The sequence below is a fragment of the Mastigoproctus giganteus genome, chromosome 9, assembly GCF_048544385.1.
Source record: "Mastigoproctus giganteus isolate SK-2022 chromosome 9, ASM4854438v1, whole genome shotgun sequence".
Classification (NCBI taxonomy): Eukaryota; Metazoa; Arthropoda; class Arachnida; order Uropygi; family Thelyphonidae; genus Mastigoproctus; species Mastigoproctus giganteus.
Window position 1 is genome coordinate 35,809,977 of NC_143583.1, and position 14,885 is coordinate 35,824,861.

The 14,885-nt window shown below is 34.9% G+C and overlaps 1 protein-coding gene across 2 annotated transcripts in view; it reads left to right on the top strand.

The window, feature by feature from the left end:
• Positions 1 to 14,885, top strand: part of LOC150080145 (uncharacterized) — a 118,892-nt gene that overhangs the window by 38,989 nt on the left and 65,018 nt on the right. The window contains exon 2 of one of the 2 annotated variants that reach the window (XM_090382165.1): positions 13,723 to 14,756. The exons of the other annotated variant lie outside the window; for it this stretch is intronic. The gene's annotated coding sequence lies outside the window, so the exon portion shown is untranslated. The remainder of the gene's footprint in view (positions 1 to 13,722; positions 14,757 to 14,885) is intronic. 2 annotated transcript variants of the gene reach the window in all.

The window sequence follows — 14,885 nt, forward strand, 5'->3', positions numbered from 1 at the left end:
CTTGCTGAATGACGTTTCTGAAGAAGCCACGAATCAACATATTTTGCTGGATCGAAGTGGGTCAGCGGTGGGCCTACAATTTTAAGAAACAGTAGTGAAGAAACTATTTTTGTCATCAACAAAGCTCTTGTTGGGCTGGCAATCAGATTAATTTGTGAAAAATCCTCATTCACATTGACTCGATGAAATTGGTATCGTTGTTGTTATTTGGTTTTTAGGAGCATTAGCAACTAAAGCCATATTGCTCCGGGGATATGTGGTGGTCATTTCCTGACCTTTCCGCATCCTCCGTATTTTGTGGTCACGGGCTCGAACCCCAGTCTAATCAAGAAGCGTGTATTACGCACTGATGCTCCTACCCACCTGGCTACGGTGGTGCCTAAATTGGTATCGTACTCAGAACATCCATTAAATGCTTCAATTCTTCCGAAACCATTTTTTTCAATTAGGTGTTCCCGAAATCTACGAATTGTATCTCTTTCATTTAACTGTAACCTAATTGACAATTTTCTAATTTCATTTTCACCAAATGGCGACAATTCATTTTTAGAAGGTTTAATAACTTTGTTGTCCTCGTTTTCCTTCTCTCATCATCTATGTTGTCATTAGTTTTTAAATTTGAATTTTTTCTTTTCTTTTATTTCTTTTTTTTTATTATTATTATTATTTTTTTTGAAACTGTCCAAAATGTCAGTGTCATTCGGATATTCAGGTACTGTGACCATGTAAACATAGATAGGGAAAATTTATGGAAAAATGTCGATAATGCACTTCTGCGAATCAACAGATTATTTTTCGGGGCAAAAGAAAATCGCTCTCTCCTAATTCTTGAACGAGGCACTTACAGTTGATTCGCAGTGGTGTCCAACCGGAAAGTCAACTAAAACAGCATAAAGAAATCTAACTTTGAATTTTTTTTTTTTTTAATATGGCTCCTGTACAGGGAAAGGTTTGGACACCAGTGCGGTAGAAGGTGGACCAGAGCCCATCGAGAATACCCCTTGATCTGCTCACTGTTGAACTGTGCAATTTCTCCCTATGTGGGACAGGTGGTCTTACCAGGTTTTACAGATAGGTTTTACCAGGTACCACTAAGTTGTAGAATGGTAATCCCTTTAGCACTCTTAATTTGCGTAGCAGCACTAATTGCCTGAATGCCAAAAATGAGAACAGAGCGTACAGAGTTAATTCTCTCAATTCGCCATATAAAAATTTTCTTTGCTCAACGGAAAGTATTTTAAATGTTACTTCCAAGGGGAATTCAAAATAATTCGCTATAAAAGGACTTCGTAAACAGAGGTCCGACTGAGTAATTTAGAATTATAAAAATGGTTATACAGTTTTACGTAGAAAATAGCTTAACAGTAGATAGTGAAAATGCAAATTTAGTTAAATAATTTTAAGTTTATTTGAATAGTAGGTAAACATGGAATATTACCAATTTCGATGTGCACTGCATTTAAATGTCACACTTCACTGTTAATAAATGTGCCAGTACGGCGTACCATTGCATACCGTCCCAAAAAAAGCACTGCGCTGCCCATATGCAATACCTTGTATTTACCAATGGTCTGAGGTTCTGCTTCTCAGACTATCTGCTTAATTTATCTAGGTCTTGCTGCAGTAGTATGCTCTGATTCCTATCATTACCCACCCTGCCAGCCTTATATCATTTTCAAACAAAGACATTAATCCTGATATGCTTTCATCATTGTCATGTAATAAATATAGACAACGATGGGCCCAGCACTGAATGCTGAGGACTCGGTATATTCACATCCATGGATTAAAAGTGCATTATTTACAAGTGGAGTATTAATATTAATATATAAACAAATATTTTTTAATATCTGAAAAAAGTTGATTTTCAGTGAAATATTTCGATTGTTTTTTTTCCTTTTGTGTGTACAGGTACTCTCAATTTACGTCCTTAATCGTGTTTTTTTTTTTTTTTTTTTTTTTTTTCCCATGTAAGTAAGTCCTTTTTGTATGTAATTCCAACTTCGGTCTTGTAGATACAAAATACATGTACAATACAGTTAAAGTGACCAGACATCCCAGATTTCAGTCGTTCGTTTGCCCCACATTGCAAACTCTCCCAGATTGGACACGTAGCCTCCATACTTAATAGAAAACGTAATACAAAACATTGGATTATGTTTGCCGGGAAGCAATGATACAATGGAAACAGTTGCTTTGATAGTAAATAAGTTGTGGACGTCAACAAAAACACAGCTGACCATAGAAACGCTGAAAGCACTATTACAAGTGCAATTTTGCTAATTCTTGTGAAGAAATAGCAAATAAGGAAGAATTAAGAAAAATTGACTCAGGAAAAAATATATTTAATTATATTATTTATTTCTCTTGTTTTTATTTATTTTTTGCTTGTTTTGTTATTTGGTTTTTAGGAGCATTAGCAACTAAGGTCATATTGCTCCTGGGATATGCAGTGGTCATTTCCTGACCTTTCCGCATTCTCCGTATTTGGTGGTCACGGGCTCGAACCCCGGTCTAATCAAGAATTGTGTGCTACGCACTGCTGCTCCTGCCCACCTGGCTACGGAGGCACCTTTGTTTTTATTGTTAAAAGATGTATTATTATTATTTCTCAGAAAAAACAATTTTTTTCACTAAATGACAATTGATTAAAAACATAACCTCTAAAATATTTAAGGGCATAAGCCTCATGCTACGAGGTAGAATGACTAACATGTGGGTTAGTGCAAAAGTATAATTTTAATGTAGCTATCTACCAAAGTAGTTAAATTAATTAATTAAATTGGCATCGTTTTGGTTATATCTCATATTGTGAATGCCTTCACAACGAGTTGCCATGGTATTGTACTACCTCTAATAAGTAGCACTTCACCAGTGGAGAAGACTGGTGAAGTGCTACTTATTCCACCACCCAGGTGGCACCATTTCAAAGCTTGTTGGCTTCTCCTCGGTGGGCGGGCAGGTATCCTAGTGTTGCAATAGTGACTGCATTAAAAAGATGCTTTTGCACTAACCTATGTTAGTCATTCTACCTTGTAGCATGAGGCTTTTGCCCTTAAATATTTTATAGTCTATCACTGCACACCATCAGGCATCTCTCATATTGTGAAGTTATACTTCATAACTGGGTTGTCACTATTGCAACACCAGGGTACCTGCCCACCCACCGAGGAGAAGCCAACAAGCTTTGAAACAGTGCCATCTGGGTGGTGGTGGTATCCACTGAGAATAAATAACAGTAGCACTTCTCCACTGGTGAAGTGCTACTTATTCAAGGTAGTACAATACCATGGCAACTTGTTGTGAAGGCATTCACAATATGAGACATAACCAAAACGATGCCAATTTAATTAATTTAACTACTTTGGTAGATGTCTACGTTAAAATGATTCTTTTGCACTAACAACCTATATGTTAAACCTAACCTAAGTTTTTTTTTTTTTTTTTTCCTCCTAATTACAATTACATTTCTCAGTTCACATCCTTCATGCAACCTTCTGTTCATTACGTAGCGTAACATGAGGTGTATACCTATAGTGAATTTCAGCTTTTCTGTGTGGGGGAGGGAAAAAAAAAATATATATATACAGTGAAACTTCCCTTTAACGGACAGCCATGGGGAACAAAAATGTGTCCGTTAGAGAGGTGTCCGCTAACAAGGACAGCCATGGGGAACAAAAATGTGTCCGTTAGAGAGGTGTCCGCTAACAAGAAGTCTGAGGGAGAAAAATCATTAAACGTTTAATGTAAAATTAAATTAAAATATATACAGATTTTGAACAATATTTTTGTAAATAATATACCATTACATACACAAGAGATAAAGAAAAATCGTTAAACATTTAATGTAAAATAAAATTACATTATATACAGATTTTGCACAATATTTTTGTAAATAATATACATACAATTGTGCTATGCATATTATGACTTTATCTTAAGAAAAATACATACAGTAATCACTTATTTTCTTCTGCACCTTCTTCCGGCTGATAATTTTGTTTTCAACATTTGTTTGGAGTGAAGAAACCATCGAAAGTCCTTCAGTATCTTCTTCAGTGGCGAAAAACATTTTTAAACGATTGATTTGTATGAGCGCTTCTTCTATTTTCATCGGTGGTTCGTCGTTAATGTTCTTCGACAGAATGACCTTCCATTTCTTCATCCTCATGAGGAACTTCTTGAAAAATATCGATGATAATGTCGTTGATATCTAGCGCACCATCTTCTGTAGTGAGGTTCGAGTCTATATCTTTGTAGCCAGGGTCACTTGTAGCAGAAGTATCGTACATTATCAATAGATGTTGAAGTTCTTGTTCTTCTTGGAAGTACTCCACATTGCTGTTCACAACTTCAATTTTTGTGTTTTGAGAAGCCAGACTTTACAAAACAGTTCACGACAGTTTGTTTTCTAATTGCGTTTACTGAAGAGGAAATCCATTGAATCGCATCTAGGATGCTGATTTTCTTTGCAAGGTCACTCGCACGTGTTACATCGTTCATGTTTACAATGAGATGTCTTAAAACACGTTTTCTGTAGCGAAGTTTAAAATTTTTTATTATCCCTTGATCCAAGGGCTGACACTCTGCAGATGTGTTTGGTGGCAGAAAAACGATTTGAATGTTGGACAATTCAATGTGCGGGTGAGATGCAGCATTATCCATGAAAAGAATAATTTTTCTGTTTTGACGAATCATGTTTTGGTTAAGGTGACTTATCCATTCGCTCATGATATCTCGTGTCATCCACGCTTTTTTATTAGACTTCAAGTCAGCATTCAAAAGATTCAACTTTATGCCCTTGAAACAACGAGGATTTTGTGGTTTTCCTATAACAAGAGGTTGTTCAAAGTCTCCCAGCATATTTGTACACAATAGTACAGTCAAGCGTTCCTTAGAAATTTTTCTGCCCTGGCACTTTTCGTTTTTTAGACTCATTGTTTTTTCAAGAAGAGCTTTAAAAAACAACCCTGTTTCGTGACAGTTGTAAATATCCTTAGCTTCAAAATCATGACATAAATCTTCCAATTTGACGGTCCACTCTGTTACAACCCCAGTATCAACAGATCCACCTTCACCACTTATGGTTTTCCAAGAAATTTTATGCCGAGTTTTGAACTTGTCTAGCCATTCCACAGAAGCTTTGAACTCATTTACTCCCATAGATTTCGCAACCTCCAAAGCCTTTTCCCTAATAATAGGCCCATTAATCGGAATTTTTTTAGCACGTGTGCGACAAAACCACTCATACGTAACATTTTCAGTTTGAAGTCCAACAGTTTTCGGGAATGATTTTTGAACCTGATCATTTCAGTGTTGCCAAAATTGTTCGAGCAGTTCATTTTTTTCCTTTAGGATGTCGCTTACCTGCGTCTTCCCGATTTTGAATTTTGCAGCGAGATTGCGAACACTATTTTTTTGCCGATCATACGCATTAATGAGTTTGACTTTATCTTTTAAAATTAAATGTTTACGAGAAGACATTGTGCACTTCACACGACACTGAACAAAACTGAAAACTGAAACTGAAAAGACGAAAAGCTGACCCCCCCCCCCCCCCCGCACACACCGAATTCATCAGAAGTTTTACACGTGCCTTAAAATTCTTGAAAAAGGGTTTAGAACCGCGATGTAAACCGTGATAAAATTCAGAGAATCGGAAATAGATTGAGGCAATATGGGGAAGAAAAGTTCCTAGAAAAAGGGCCGTGAGCTCTCCCGCAGTCCGTTATGGGGAGATCAAATTAAGTGCTAATCTGAACGAAACAGTGCAGATTGCCTGTCCGCGTCTGTTACAGAGAATGTCCGCTAGACAGAAGCTGCAAACACGTTAAAACCAATGGAGGTGAGTTGGGGAATTTGAAAATGTCCTTTGTAGAGAGGTGTCCGTTAGAAGTTTCACTGTATATGTGTGTGCGTTTTTTTTTTTTAAGAAGTTTGATATTTTATTTTATAAGTTTAGTTCAAAGAAGTCAATATATTTAATTTTTATTTTGCATGTGAATATTTTTTTATATAAAAAATTTAAAAATATGTCTATACACTGTATTGTTTCTACATGGGTGAAAAATCCCCTCCCCAGATGTCCTGCATTGGAAAGCCAAGGATCTGGTCACTTTAAGTACAGTAGTAATAGTGGCATGTGATGCAAGAAAGCAAGCGTATTGAGCTTTATGCAGCATCAGCCAAAAAAAAAAAAAATCGCACCATTCCCTCCAAATGCCTATCCAGTTCCTTCTTAAATTTATTTAACCTATCAACTTTCACAATGACAGATGGAAGTTTGTTCCAGCAATTAACCACCCGCTGGCTAAAGGCAAATTTCTGCACATCTATTCTACTTCTGTCTTTTCTTAATTTGAATTTATGCCACCTTAGGTACGTAATCTGAACAAGTGGAAGGATCCTATCAGCATTCAGCGTGCTCAACCCATTCAAGATCTTATACACCTCAATCAGAATACCGTGCAGGTCCCTAGTCTCCAGCCACTGCAATTTGCAGAACTTAAGCCTCTCTTGGTAAGAGGATCCCTTCATTCCCCTCACCAATCTTGTTGCCCTTCTCTGTACACGCTCAAGCAAATCTACATCCTTCCTAAAATGAGGCCTCCAGACCTGTACGCAGTACTCAAGGTGTGGCCCGACCATTGCCTTATACAGAGGGACACTCACCTCCTTTTCCCTGCTATTAAAATTCCTATATATCATTGACACCCCCCCCCCATGATCTGACTACACAATTACTCCCAGGTCTTTAATTTTCTACCACCTTAAGTGTAGTACCACACAGTTGGTACGTTTCTCTGGGGTTACTTCTAACCATATGCAGTACTTTGCATTTGTCAAGCTTAAACTTCAGTTGTCACTTCTTAGCCCATCTTCCCAAATTTTCTAGATCCTGTTGCAGTAGCACATTGCCATTACTGTCATTAACAACCCTGTCGACCTTTGTATCATTTGCAAACTTTGCCACTAAGCCTGATATACCTTTATTAATATCATTGATAAATATACAAAACAGTGGACCGAACCCTGTGGGACTCCACTAATAACATTAGTCCACGAAGAGCATCACCCATTGATTTCACCCTCTTGTCTTCTTCCACTCAACCATCCTTTTATCCATTGTAGCAACTTACCCTTAATACCATTCTGCTCCAATTTGTACAATAGTCTTCCATGCGCAACAGTGTCAAAAGCTTTCCTGAAATCCAAATATATGATATCAAAATTATTTTTTGCATCCAATTATAATCTCAGTACAATTATTTTTTGCATCCAGTTCCTTTGAAATAATCTCAATCAGTTATAATCTCAGTACAATGCAGTGAGATTATAACTGGCAACAAACTTTGTCATTCACACCATGGTGCCTCCGTAGCCAGGTGGGAAGGAGCAGCAGTGCGTAGCACACGCATCTTGATTAGACCGTGGTTCGAGCCTGTCACCACCAAATACGGAGGATGCAGAAAGGTCAGGGAATGACCACCGCATATCCCAGAATAATATGGCCCTAGTTGCTAATGCTCCTAAAAACCAAATAACAAACAAACAACATTTACAGCATTTTACGATTTGTAACCAACTTAAATGAGGCTGAAAAAATATACAATTAATAATAATGCAGAGTACAGTATTTATTCAAAACTAATTTAATCTAAATATGATATGTAACTTAATTTAATCTAAGATCAAATCACTTTATGATGGACTCTCCATAACAAAATACCGTTCACTATACGATATGTAAGTGCCGGCCATTGTGATCACGTTTGCGAACTGAATTTTAATTGTATTAAATGGCTGTTCTAATAAGCGAAAATAGGAGGAATATTATCTGCAGGCTATAAAAGTAAAAATATAGAACACAAATTTACACTTTACTTCCTCCAATTAACAAAATTAAATGATGCATGAAAATTGGAAGGATATTTCCCACAGGTTAGCTTAATTAATACTGTAACTGAAAATTCTGTTCACTGACTTTTTTTTTTTCTTTTGGTTGTAAAATTTAAAACAGTAAGAAAATAAGCAATCAGTAACAAAGAACAAGGCATGCACAAATTACAATTGCAACTAACATGATATGTGCAAGCCAGATACGGAGTAACAACTTTACGAAGCTCAAAAAATAGGAATGAAGAGGAGATTCTGAAAATTTGTTTTTTATTTAATTGAAGATTTCAGTGACGGGGAAGCACATTTCACCATAATAATGTAAAATTCCACAATTCCAGCTATTGGTATCATCGCAAATGCAATAAGATAGAGTTTACTACCTGTATTTAATATAGTGCACTAACAGAAAAGCCCAGTAAATGGGAAACTGCTAATTGTTTTTATTGTTTTATGTTAGTGACCACCAGAAATCTGCTTTAGAAAAATATCACAAAGGCTTTCAAAATTGATTCTTATAACCAAACATAACAGCTTTGTACGTATCTGTGAGTTGTTCGTAAGTAGAGGAGTGCCTGTATTTTTATTTCTGTGAACTGAATTGGTTGAAATAGTCTTTGTAATGGACCACTTGCTAGTCCCTAATTTATGTAATATACCATTTGAATATCAATAACTATCATTCATGATCAAGCAACTAATGAAAGACATGGAGGAGTTAGGTTACCATTGCCACTGGTTTTTTTTTTTTTTTTTTGGAGCTTTCCGTTACCCTTCCTTTGGAACCTTCCATTCTACAGTAGTTGGTGATCTGTGCATTTTGCCACTAGCAATTGCCATATGGCGTTAGATTTCAGATATTTGACATGTATTAAGGTCCAGAATTAATGAATTTATATGAGCATCTACTATATCTGTAATTCATAAATACCACAGTTTCAGAAATAGGGTCACACTGCATACATATAAACAAATAAGCAAAATCAAACAAAATTCAAGTACCAGATATGTTTCTGCTAGTCTTACTGCTAGATTCATCATGAACTATTAACCAATCATTTCATTGCTTCTAGTTTTTTCTATATCAACAAATACTTTGGTTGGTAGCTCACTTACAGCAGGACTAGCAAGAAACACCTTGGTACTTTTAAATTTATTTTATTGGTTTCATTTACTCAGTTTAATGTTGGTTACAAATTAGGTTTTTAGCCAAGTCCAGTTTATTAAATAACTAGCATTTCATTTAATGCAGAGCAAATGTTTATCTTTATTAAAAATAATACTTTCTAATACACTCTAGGTCTTACTGATATAATTTGTATCCAGAGAAATTCACATCTTTGCCATTCAGTAAAAAGCCCTCCTAGCTTCTTTTAAACCAGGAAAAGAGGATTTTAGTGTGAAGAAATTGATAGACCAATACAGCCAATGAAATACAGCTTATTTTGATAAAGCCAATCAAAATAAGTCAACAGTTCTACATACATTATCATTTCTAATTTTTTTTTGTTCTATGCCTTCTCATTATATTTCTATTCCATTTATTCACATTTCCAGTTAGATCCTTTTTTCTTCAATTAATGTATCCTCATAATCCCATACGCTCCAACTACAAAAAATGTCATTTCTTAAGATTCTTTCAGTTCTTCATTCATAGTCTGTGGTATTTCCCGTGAGCTTCTTTTTTACCAGGATTGACACTTCTGCCCCTGCACTGCCCTCTAATTTTTTCCTGTTTCTTTGTCTGTTTCTTCCTTCTATGTTCCATGTTTCAAAGTGCATTATATGTTTTCTGCTAAGAGGTCCATCTACCTCTAATTTTGTTTGACTGTTTTTAGCAAATGGATTTTTTCAACCATGCAGCAGTCACCGAGCCTTGTCAGTAACAAAGTAGATGACATCTGAGATAATCAGCATTGCATGTACAGGGAGTTGTTATTGTTTGGAATTAGTGAAGGAAGTGTGAATGCAATAATTAACCACCTGGATTATCCTAAGGTGTGTTCACAGTATTTCTTCCATAATACCTAAAACCAGACCACCACATATTTCGAAGGAAATTGCATTGAAGTAGTTGGCAATATTAAGTGGATTGAAAGCCTTTTTTGTTGGTGGTGATGATGATGTTGATGAAGAGCACAGAGGGAAAATATGAATTCAGAAGCAAAATTACTACCTAAATTCCAGAAAAAGATTTCTTCCAGTGCTGCTAACCTCAAATGTGGATGGTCATTCAGTAATAAAGAGGTAATCAGGGTAATGTCCACCACTCTTTTGTGGTACTTGAATGTGAGCATAAGCAGTTCCATAACAGTAAATTTATCTTTGGCAGACAGATTCATGTTATTGAAAAAGCAATCCAGTTTTCAACGTGATTATCCAGTGTCTGGTTGATACCTTCAACTGAATGCACTTTGCCCTGTTTTTATACTTTTGACTTTAATGAGATGCACATTTTTGTTGCAAGAAGTTAGAGCAGTGGTTTTCAGCGGATGTACTGCAACAACATTCCAGGGGTGCCACGTAATTTGGGTTTAAGTTATTCAAACTTATTTAATTTATATATTTATTTCATTATAAAAAGGTGTATGGTATCTTTTTAATTTTGTGGTGATCTATAATTGATGTTTATTTAGTACATACCTCTATATAAAGAATAAAATTATATATACTTTGTATTATGAATTGCGATTTTGTTTATAGTTATATTATTGTAATAACTTTTATATAATATATTTTTTTAATATTATATATGTACAGAGAGAGAGAGAGAGAGAGAGAATTGGATCTAACAGGCAGAAAATTGAGTAGGGGTGCCACTAAATAAAATAAATTACTTAGGGGTTGCCGTTATTAAAAAAAAAAAGTTGAAACCACTGAGTTAGATGGACATGGTAGTCAGTACATTTTGTTCAGTTCAGTTCAGTGAGATTCACAATAGAATAGGACTACATTTTAAGAAAGGTCACAAATTCATAGATCGAAATGTATTGTTATTATTTTAGTAGTTCTTCCTCTTATGTTATTTAAGCTTGAGTGTTAAAAAAATATGAATAGAATTATGTATTGTACACAGTTTGCTTATTTTATTTTGTTGAAAATAAATACATTTGTTATTTTTTAATAAATTTTTATAGAGTGAAAATTAATTTGTTAAAAGATTTTCATTTTAAAAGTATAATGAATGAATATTTTTTCTTTAAGCTGTGCCCCCCCCCCCACCAAATGTGCATCATCTACTCCAACTTTATTGGAGTAGATGCTCCAATGCACATCCTGGATTTTATTCCAGTTCATAAAAATATTTAAGTGATGAGATTAATGATTAAATATTCATTAACAAAACAGTTCTGTTAAAATTCACCAACATGGATTGAGTTCTACCACAATCTTTTTCAAAAACCCAAATGTTAATGGTGACATTAGAAGTGAACGAAAAACTATGCATACAGTTGTAGGTGTAACTACGAGAAATACCCGTGGAAGTGTACTTTAGAAGTTTCCACTCAAATTATAATAACATATTTGTGTAATATATTCTATGAAATGTGTCCAAGCTTATCATTGACAGTATAGGCTACTTACCTCAGCATAAAATAAACACAGCTGAGTTTAAAATGCAATCACTAATAGTTAAAAGTGATATTGCTTTAAACTTTGAAGTAATTGATGCAAAACAGGAAGTTGCAAATAAATGAGATGTATCTGTCCAATTTTCTTAAAATATAAAGTTGAAAATGCCAAATCTGTGGTTAAATACATGATATGAGACCATCACAATAAGGATAGAATCCTAAGGAAATCACAGCAACAGGTTCATGAAAGGGGAGGCAATTCTGACCATTCTGATTATTTACTACAGTGAGGTCATAAAACAGTTCGATGCAAGAAACAACTTTGACATTACCTAAATTTCAGTTAAGTTTTTGATATAGTTCCACATGAGAGGTATTGCCTGAACTGGAACAATTGTTTACAAGGATCATTAGGCTGCAGTTGTGCTGTATTTGATTTCTGGTGAATTTCTCATGTGAAGTCTTTAAATATGATGCAAACAATCAAATCATTTATCACATGTGTAAGTGGTCACAGTGGAAGCTGATTTATTCAGTAGGTCACTCAAGTACTAATCATTTGAACTGGCTTGTTTCTGATCACATGAGCTGTGCATGCAGAAAAAATTGATTAATCTGATTTTCAGTGAAAGTGCTTTTTTTTTTTTTTGTTGTTGAATGAGCATAGCAAGTGACATCCTATAGGAGTTGATGCTTGGGCACCCCTTATTTTTAATCTTCCTTAATGATATTGATAAAGATATGTGGAGAAAGTTGCCAAAGCTTTCTGATGATTTTAAGCTTGTGAGGGTGATTATTAATCAGAATCAGACTATGCCACTTCAAAGTGACTCATTAATTAAAATTAGGTGTGAAAAATGGCAGCCAAGGTTTAATACTACTAAGGTCTTGCACCCATGGTATTTGTTCCCTAGGTCTTTAGCATTTTGAAGTTTTCCTTTTCCAGTTATTCTATGTACTTTATATATATGCAGACTTTATTTTATTTCCTTCAAAATTGGTATTATTGGTGTCAAATTTTAATTCGACATACTGCGTCTTGGTTGACTCTTTCAAGATTCATTTTCCATCTGCATTAGCAGGAATATCATATACAGTACTCATGGCCCTGGTAAAGGGCATTTATAGTGAATTATTTTACATTTGCTTATTCTATTAATCACAGAAGATCTTTGGGATACAGTGTTTCAGTTTTCATTAGACTTTGGGAGAAGTATGTACTTAATTGCATGCATTATTTGCTAAACGTTGAATAGGTGAGGTGCATACACTGAAGTAAAATCATTTACTTTTTATGCATTTATTAATTATTGAACTGTTGAATAATTAATTGCTGGAATTCATGTGAAATCATATACAAGATATTCATCTTTCAATAGGCTTTTCAATATTTTTAATAGAGATAGTAGTGAAATTTTTCTTCTTCAGAGAAAGAAGAAATCATATTATAATGCTTACATTATGTAACTATTCTTTGTAGAGGTTGATCATCCATCCACACATACAAACATAAAGAATTATATTGGTGCTATAATTTTGTCAGCTGAAAACATGTAGAAAAGGCATTTTTTGCACCTTTGACTGATTTTCTCTTTTTTTTTTTTCCCCGTTGTATTTTGTGGCTGTCTTTTAATCAGTTCTTAAAAGCCAAATTTCTGTAGTTTGCATTTGGGATAAAGTATCTTTCTCTTGCTGTTTCAGTCCACTTCTAAAAAAATGGATGTAGGCATGAGATTACCATGTCTGTATCCCCTCTCCCTTCTCCCAATTTTGTGGTTAAAAGTTAAAACTAAAAGGGCCTAAGAGGGTGCTAAGGCATCCTAACAGGTGCATTTTTATTTTGAGATCCACCATATTGTTTCAAAGTGACTACCATTTAACTTGTAAGCACCAGGAAGTATTTAGAAAATGTATGTATGCAGTCTGATTCAGTCAGTTTTACAGTGCATATGTGTAGGTAAGGGTGGGAGAGTCCTGGGATAGTCTCACAGGGTATTTTATTTTATTTTTTGTCTAAAAAACACAATTCAATTAATCCCCTTTATTCACAATGTTGAAAGAAGGAAATTGGGATCTGTTACTTCTGTTTAGAACTTGACCTAGTAAGATGCCATTGGATTTTGTCCTGACTCCAAAAGGTGAGTGGAGAACAAAATTGCTTTAGCTTAATTTTAATTTAGTAAGGTTCTCGATAAATCCAGACAAATTTATAGTTTCGTTTGACTTGGTCCCACATCATCTTTTCCTGCAGAAACTACGTGGGCATTCTTGGAGAGATACTGATTGACTGGTTCTACTTGCATCTCACCAGGTGATCTCAACAGATGGCAGTGAAAGAAACACTCTCTTGTTTCATTCCACCCTTGTCTAATGTGAATAACACAAGGATTTAAGCTTGGACCACTGCTCTTCTCTTTGCAAATGACATAATCTCCTTAGGTCACAAGGTCAATTTGGTATGCCTGCTATCTCAAGATCTTTATACCATTTGACAGCCTGATTTCTCCTTCCTTCAAGAAGTTGTTAAACTGTTAGTTTATCACCTTTAATGTAAAGAAGTGCTATTTTATAACATTTATAAAGAGAACCTCATTATTTTAAATTATGCTGTTGACAGACCTTCCATCCACAGAACTTAACATGAAACAGTTGGGAGTTCTTTGTGCTGCTAACAGGCACATGTTCTGTAGTCACTAGAAATCATCACACTAGCATACAGGTTGCTGGGATTCCTAAGAAAAGATGTACTGCAGTACTTTATTATCCTACTCATTATAATCAATGAATCAAGTTATAACTACGTATTCCAAATCTGGAGACACTATCTACCATCTTTCATTGTGTCATCCGAAAGAAACTACCAGTCTTTTTCTCAGAATATAATTCCTTGTCATTAGACAGACTGCTGTTATATTTAAGAACCTCAGTATAGTAACCTGCTCAAACTTAAATGATTTATTATTCTTCTTCCTACACCTCTCTGTAATTTCTTGAAATCATCTACAAACAATCCTTATGAATTGGATTAAGAAGACTCTCTTACTTCCATCCTGTGGTGAGGATGAATTATGGAATTCTCTTCCAACCTATTTGCATAGTGTTGAATGCAAACCAGTCTGCACTGGATTTTTCTGCAGTGTGTATAACTTCAGAAGCTCACCATCTTCTCTTGGTGTCTGATATGGAATAATTGATGAAATGACCTTGCAGTAAGCTACCACTAATTCTGGACTTCTAGTGGAATCTAAATCACTAAACAACTTCTGTGATCTTTTGTTTTAGTTGGTAAGTTATAGGTCTGTAATGTATTATTGATAGCATATTAAAATATAATTTTTATATTTGTATTATTATTTATTGTTGACATCTTATGTTAATGAGTTTTAATAATTATTCATTTACAATTACAGATGT